This window comes from Acomys minous, assembly GCF_964271855.1.
Source record: "Acomys minous genome assembly, chromosome: 9".
Taxonomy (NCBI): Eukaryota; Metazoa; Chordata; class Mammalia; order Rodentia; family Muridae; genus Acomys; species Acomys minous.
In genome coordinates, this window is record NC_140490.1 from 70,536,784 (window position 1) to 70,544,950 (window position 8,167).

General features: G+C 45.2%; 1 pseudogene across 1 annotated transcript; it reads left to right on the plus strand.

Annotated features, from left to right (window-relative positions):
• Positions 1-201: 201 nt before the first annotated feature.
• LOC311606171 (cytochrome b-c1 complex subunit 6, mitochondrial-like) lies at positions 202-689 on the plus strand (annotated as a pseudogene). The gene has a single exon. The product of its transcript is annotated as a cytochrome b-c1 complex subunit 6, mitochondrial-like (transcript).
• The last annotated feature ends 7,478 nt before the right edge of the window (positions 690-8,167 follow it).

Here is an 8,167-nt window from a genome sequence, read left to right on the forward strand (position 1 = left end):
TCCTGTCCCGACTTCCTTCAGTGATGGACTATGATGTGGAAGTGAAAGCTTAATAAACCCTTTCCTCCCCAAGGTGCTTTGATCATGGTGTCTCATCACAGCAATGGTAACTCTAATTAAGATTCTGAGCCTGGTTAATTATCTTCAGAAATAAAATTAACATAATTTTAATTGTATTAAAGTCTTCTCTTCCAGGATATTGCTCTTTGTTTTGAATCCTGAACAGCGTCTGACATGGGTCTAGAGGACGAACGAAAGATGCTCACCGGATCCGGTAGACCCCAAAGGGGAGGAAGAGGAGAAGGATTGGTGGACCCCTAACAACAGTGACAGGGCAGTGTGTGAGCAGTTGGAGGAGTGTGTAAGCACCCGGGAGAGGCCAGAGCTGTGTGACGAGCGCGTGTCTTCCCGATCAGAGACAGCAGAGGATTGTACAGAGGAGCTCTTTGACTTCTTACATGCGCGAGGCCACTGTGTGGACTGCAAACTCTTCGACAGCTTGAAGTAAATGTGCAGATTAATTCCCCTCAGCCTTGTCACTGGGAATCAGGAACCGCTCCTTGTTTGAACCATTTGCTTGTAATGTGTATAGAAAGTTCTTGAGAACCTCACTGATTTGGCAGGTGCTTCTCTTCTATGTAATTAGCAGTAATTCCATCTTAATAAACTGACCTGCAGAAAAAAGAAAAGTCTTCTCTTCCAAAAGATGGAGACTATTGTCAAATACAATTTTTTGTCACAATAACAGAAACCCCTTATTGCCTATGATGTCCAACTATGTAACCTTGGCTGTCCTGCAATCATTTTGTAGACTAGGCTGGCCTCAAACTCACAGAGATCTGCCTGCCTCTGCCTCCCAAGTGCTGGGATTAAAGGCGGGCGCCAACACGGAGCGGCTCAACCAAAGAACTTTCTGTTTATTGTAAACAGGTGGTTAAGGTGCGGTTCAGCCAGCCCTAGCCCACACCTTTAATCCAAGAGCTATCTATACACAGGATTTATTAAAGTTAACACTAGGTCTAGAGGCAGCGTAAGAAACCAGCTGACAGGGAATAAAGTGTTGAATTTATTTTACGCAACCGTGTTTGTTTCTCTTAGTTTATTTCTTAACCCGGCTATCACACAAATAATTGAGACTCTTTTATAATACAAGGCTTCCCAGCACAATCTGAGAAGTTTAAGTCTGTTCTTAACCCTCTGTGCTATTTTATCTTATTCCCAGTAAACATTCCTGGGATACTTGCACTTTTGTAGCTTTCCTCGGCTCCAGCTCCTTCCTAAGCTCAACTTCCTAAGCTCCCCTTCACTCCTTCTCTAACTCCTCCCCTGGCTGGCAAGAAGTCCAGCCCTGTTCTCTCCCTTGCTCATCGATTGGCTGTAAGCCTGGTCTACAAAGTGAGTCCAGGACAACCAAGGCTACACAGAGAAACCTTGTCTCAAAAAACAAAATAAAACAAAATAAAAACAAAAACAACAAAAAAAGCAAAACAGACAGGCGTTGTGGTGCACACCTTTAATCCCAGCACTTGGGAGGCAGAGGCATGTGGATTGCTGTGAGTTCGAGGCCAACCTGGTATACAAATGAGTCCAGGACAGCCAGAGCTGTTACACAGAGAAACCTTGTCCCAAAAAACAAAAACAAAAAAACGACCAAACCTAAACAAAAGCCCTATTTTTTTTTATTTATGCATGTATGTGCATGTGTGTGCACAAGTTGGGATGTCAGCCGGAAGCAGCCGGAAGCAGCCGGAAGCAACCGATCTCCCTGGATTTGGAGTTACAGGCAGTGTGAGCCAGCTTGGATCCTCTGAAAAAGCAATAAGTGCCTGTAAAGGTCTCTCAAGCCCTTAAGCCCTTTGTTTGGCCTTTCAGAGTTTCAACCCTCTGCAACTGATTTTTTTTTTTTTTTTAAATGGCTGCATATGAGGCTCTCAGGAATCTTTCAAGTTCCAATTTCCCCCAAAAGTGGATCTCGGTGGTTTGATGTCAGCTGGTATACATAGCAAATTCCAGGACAGCCTGGACCTGCCTTTAAAAGAGAGTGGGGGAGGGAGGGAGGGAGGGAGAGAGACAGACAGACAGACAGACAGAAAGAGAGGTGTGTTGGTTCAAGTCCAGAGTGGTCTACAGAGTGCATTCCAGGACAGCTAGGGCAACACAGAGAAACCCTGTCTTAAGAAACAAAGAAGAAAAGGAAAAAGGAGGAGGAAGAAAGAAAGAAAAGAAAGAAAGAGAATTTAAAAAAGAAAGAAAGAAAGAAAGAAAAAGAAAGGGAAACTAACAAGGTGGGGGTGTACACTACCATCCCAAGCTCGGCATGGAGTGCACATCCTCGCTTACTCTCCTACAACTACCTGCCGAAGCGTCTCTGGGCTGCCTTCCTTCCAGCCTTCCGGTGCCAGTGCAGGGCTCCTTCGGAATCTCTGTCCTGAGGGCAGCCGGGGACTGTAATGTTGGTGTCCCTCACCTTGACAGGTAGCCCAGGAGTAGCTCTTTGCCAGTGTTGCGCATGAAGTTTGCAAGTGTATAGTGACGTACTCCAAAATGTGAGACGGAAGCCGAAAGAGAGGGGAGGCTTTGAACAATCTGACCAAGTCCTACTCGCAAGCCGGTTAGACCCAGAGGCTTGATTAAACTTATTTAACACAACCAAGAACTTTTATCTGGATCCAAACCTAACTCTGTGTGTGTGTGTGTGTGTGTGTGTGTGTGTGTGTGTGTGTGTGTGTGTGTGTGTGTGTGTGTGTTTTAATTACTTCAGTGCATATGAAACACAAAAAAATGGAAGATGACACGCACCGGGTGGAGGACCAACGAAGAGACATTGCCATGGGAGGAGTGGGGAAATGAGAGCGGAAGTTTCTGATTTCCCACTGGGGATTGCTCGCTCTTTCCTCCTTTCCTCCAGTCTTTGCTGTTTCCTGCCCGCCCTCAGATTCCGTCCTCTCTGTTCTTCTGTATCTTCTGTATGGTTTTTGCCATGCTGTGCTTTGAATTCAAACACGTCGATATAAAATACAGGACCGAGCAGGCAGGTGTCTCCATTGCTCTCTGTTTCTGTACGTGCGGACTGGAATTGTTAGAAGATGCACCCAAGTTGAAAAAAAAATAAAAGTAAAAAATAACCTCTTCTACCTGAGTCTTGTCGTTAGGTAAGTGGAGGTGCCGGGGATTGAACCCGGGGCCTCGTGCATGCTAAGCACGCGCTCTACCACTGAGCTACACCCCCTGCTGGTGTACTTTCCTCAAAATACTCCTATAACTGAATCTCACCACTCCAACCTGAAGGTGCCCTGCGGTTTACAATGTGTATTGAACAACACCATGTCTGCGCTATCGTGTGCAGGAAGCTAGTCAGAGCAAAAGATAGTAAGAGAATCTGCAAAGTCTGGCTCCAGGCCCGGGGACCTCCTATGACCTGTCACCTGGGGCGAATAACAAGGTGTCTTGCCAGGCCGCTCGGGAGAAAGGGCTGGATGGTGATCTCTGCTGCGGAAGGCGACAGACAAGGCAGCGTGATGCTGGAAGGTGAAGAGAAAAAAGCAAACCAGCGAGAGAAGCGTACTCGGGCTGAGCTCCGAGCCCCTCAGCCCCAGCGAGGAACTGCACGGAGCGGCACCTCCTCATCCCCCTCCACCCGCCGCGTCGGTAGTCGCCATCAAGACGCCACCGAACTGGTTGTCTACACAACCTACCATGCACCGCAGCATCGGAGTCCTGGGCCACTCCACTCCGTGGTGCAAGCACAAGACCTCTCTGCCATTCGCTCAGCATAACAGTCAAAATGGAGCTGAGGCTATCACTAAATGAAATAAAATAAGATATTGGGAATAAATAATATGGGAGAAGAGAAAGAGCAGAAATAACGAGAGGAAACCTGGGACTGGGAGGAGAAGCGAGAATATACATTAGGCAGTATTCTCTGGCGGAAGAGAAACAATACGATGTATTTAATATAAAAGAGAATTTATTGGATTGGCATACACGACCCGGGCTCTGTAGCCTAACTAACCAGCTATCATCACGCCGGAGAAGCTGAAAAGTCAGCTGTTGCTCAGTCCGTGGAATTAGAAATCTCAATTTTCCCAATGCGGTGTTAAAGCGGGCAGTCCCCCAAGAGTCGCTGGTTTTGAGTTCGTTTTGGAAGTTGAAGTCTGGTGGCAGCAGAGGACAGCAGCGGGAGCGACAGTTACACTCCCTCCAGCGCAATCAGATGTGGCCAGTGCACACTGCTTTTTCCTTGGACATCTGTATCTTGTACTGCACTTTAGGAAGATGTGGTCCAGAGATGTGTCTCCTCTGTGACAAACCAGTCCTGTTGACAGTTAAGACCTACTTAATCTCAGTGTAGTAAGAAGAACGAACAGAGAGTGAGTCCTTAAAGCTCAGGACAGAAATGACATATCTCATCACATTCCCGTCTCCACTGTACCTGCGCTTAACACTGTAGCCCTTAGTCCTGAGGCAGCTGCTTTGCTAACTTGAAGGCCCACACAAGGCTACTAAAGTTTAAGTCAGGATTAATTATTTTAACAAGTTGATTTCCAAAGGATGCTAGTCGACACGGAGGGCCACAAAGCTGTTTGCTGTCAATCCATGCCATCCTTGAGCGAGACAAGGCTATGGTCTCCTTCCCAGTTTGCGGGTAGACTGCCAGAGCAAGACCACCACCGATGGGCACTGGACACACCTCCCCCCCCCCACCCACCCCCCCATCCCGCCTTCCTTTACTTCACGGCTTCTTTCCCAGCAAGAGCTTACACCTAGGAGCCAAAGGGAAATCAAACAAGATGCAGGTGACATCGCTTGGCCGGCACAGGTAAACTTGAGCCAAGATGGATGGGCTGGCTCCCTTTCACTGGGTGGAGCCCATCAAATATTTTTTTTCTGTTCTTTTCATTTTGTTGTTTTTGTTTCTCGCACATTTTTACATCAAACTACAGAACTCATAACCCGACCTCCAGGGTGCACTTTTGTTTTGTGGGGTGTACTTCCTGGTTGCTAGAAGAGACAGTTTTCCCGGCCATGTGCCTCCAAGACTAGTTTTCTGCCAATGGGAGCTACCAGGTGAAGACAGCTAGTAGCCTCGGAAGAAGCTCTTGTGAATTTGCAGTGACCCAGGGAAAACTTAGGAAGGACAGAGTATCAAGTGCTAGATGCCCGGCTGCCAGGATGCTGAAGGATGTAAAATTGGATTCTTTTCTTTTTTTTTTTTTTAAGTAAAGAAATGTAAAGTAAAAATGAAAATTGAGATGAGGCCAAGCATGATAGTGAACACCTTTTATCCCAGCAGCTAGGAGGCAGAGGCAGGCAGATCTCTATGGGTTTGAGGCCAACTTGATCTACAGAGTGAGTTTCAGGCCAGCCAGGACCATGATGAGACCCTGTCTATAAACAAACGAGCAAACAAACAAAGAAATAAATGCTAGGTGGTTTTCTATAATGGAAAAAAAAAACTGGAAAGCTTATGCAAGTTACAAAGCTCTAAGGAAGTTATATAAGGAACATATAATTATATAATTTCTGTATGTGAAACTTGTACTTAAGGCCACCATTGGGTGGTGGTGGTGCATACCACTAATCCCAGCACTCGGGAGGCAGAGACAGGCAGCTCTCTGAGTGAGGCCAGCCTACTCTATAGTGTTCCAGGGCAGCCAGGGGGTATACAGAGAAACCTTGTCTTGAAAGCAACAACAGAACAAAATTTTAAAAGAATTATCGCTCTGATCTTCATAATTACAAGGACCGGCTTAAAGAACAAAAGAGTATGTTTCATTAAAATTTATTTAAAAGTGCTTGGTTCTTGCTCCAGATTTATCTAAATGTTACACAGTAATTAAAGAGTACCAGAATGGTGTTAAGTGACTTTCTTGAGTGTTAAATAACCATACTTGGAGTATACCAATATGGTCAGAGAGATTACAAAAGGGAAAATATGTTACTCCTTGCCCTCCAAGGTCAACTAGGTCCCAAGGAACCATAGGCTGTCTTTAGAATGTCCTGTAACTGCAGGGAGTTGCCTGCTATCTTGTTCAGGGAGGTCACAGGACCCCACCCAGTGAATTGTAACCAGCACCCAGGCCACAAAGAGGAAGGCCAACACAGGAACATTTTCCTCAGTGCATCTAATCAAAACCATAGTCAAGGCAGGCCTGTGCTGTACCCTCACACAGATGGAGTAAATGGTATGAGAAAGGCTAAAAGAGCCCGAGGTTCCTGAAAAACAAGTTATCTTCAAGTGGCCTTGATGGTACAAGCAAGTGATTAATTTTGGTTACCTGTGTAGTGGATACATGGATGTTCTTGTTTGGATCTCAAGTGTGGGATGGGGAACAGACTTGTGAGAAAACAGATGAAGTTTATCCACTAGAAGACAAACCACCAACTCATGAGCGTCTTGGTTTTTGCCAGCTGAAACATATCTTAATACAGACTTTGAGAGGAGATATATATGTGCACAAAAACAGGAGATGGGGCCTTTTTGAATCTTGGTATTGTTTGGCTGTTCGTTGCTCCACTTCAAGATGCTCCTAAGAGAGAACCACCCCAGAGATTGCTTCAGAGCTCCAGGTTCCAGCTGCTGTTCCAGGTTCCAGCAGCAACTTTGGTGGAATTGCTCATCTGCTGAAATCCTGCCAACTAGGCCAGGGGAATCGCTCCCAGGAACTGAGGCCAAAAAGGTCTACTTCTCCTGTTCCCATTAACCTCTTTTCTCTCCTATCTAGGGTAGGTGGCTTGGAAGGGAGGTGTAAGCATTAAAGAACCTCAAATAAAGTAGGTTTGGAAAAAGTCAAAGCCTACACACCTGAATGGTCCCTAACACCCAACAGGGAAGTGTAGGCAGAGATGAAAATGATTGACATGTGTCCTTAGAAGTCCAAGCGATCAGTCAACTCCCCAGACCTTAGACTTAAAGCCACAGATTTATTCAGACAGCCATTTCTGATTAGTGACGTTCTTCTTGATAAGAAAAATGCCCAGATATAAGATTCCAGACCTTAAAAAAAAAAAAAAAGATTCCGGACCTTGACTCACTGCAGTAGGACCTGCCAGCACCCAAGAGAGAGAAAACCTAAGAATTAAATGATGACTAAATGTATTCTCTCCCTATCTAGACCATTTGGGAGGGGCATCACTCTGCTTCTAGCAGCTTTAACAGCTATCGGGTACCTAAAGATGGATGTGTAGTTCTTCAGTCTGGAGCCCAGTCTTGAAGGGCAAAGGGAAATGAGAGGCTGCTCTTGTGGCCCACACGGAGATTCTAATGAACTTTGATTAGGACATTTCTTTTGTTTTGGTTTTTGTTGTTGTTTTTGTTTTTCTGAGACAGGGTTTCTCTGTGTAGCCTTGACTGTCCTGGACTCACAACAATCTGCCTGCCTCTGCCTCCCAGGTGCTGGGATTAAAGGCGTGTGCCACCACCACTGCCAGTTGATTAGGATATTTTAAAGATATCCTCTGTCCTGGCTTCTCCTGGTTCCCTGCATAAGGCTGGGTAATAATAATAATAATAATAATAATTATTATTATTATTATTATTATTATTATTATTATACATAATATATGTATTGTTGTTATTATTATTACTATTATTATAGCCTTTACTTTTCCCTCACATCTCTTTCTAAACACTTGCTTTCCTTCCCAACTTGCCTGTTACTAATGGAACTACCTCTTTTATATAGCCCCCTTGGTGGGGTTCACTAACTGCCACACCCAACACCCTCTATGTCTGCTGGAGGAAGGCAGATCTATAATCCTCATCCCAATTTCATAGCTGCCTTTAGTGCCGAAGCAGGGATAATGTAACCAAGACAAACGTAGCACAGGCAGTCTAGGATACAAAAACCCCCAAAGAAACATAACTTGTTTCTCTCTTGGCTAAAAGCCAGCAGTGTAATGGGAGGATACAAGGGATGGGATAACCATTGAGATGTAATATTAATGAATTAATAAAAAAAAAAAAAGCCAGTGGTGTTCTTGGGCAGCCTTATCCTTGCCAGAGTCCAGAGATGCCAGACGTGTTTAATGAGTTCTGCTCTCTCGTCTGGTTCCTAGTGTTACCTTTCGGGAAGGAAGAACATAAAAGTATCAGAAAAGGCCTGTTAAGGGAAAAATGCCTGGCCTCAAGAATGGCATCTAAGGCCTCGGTGGGTCCAGTCAATCG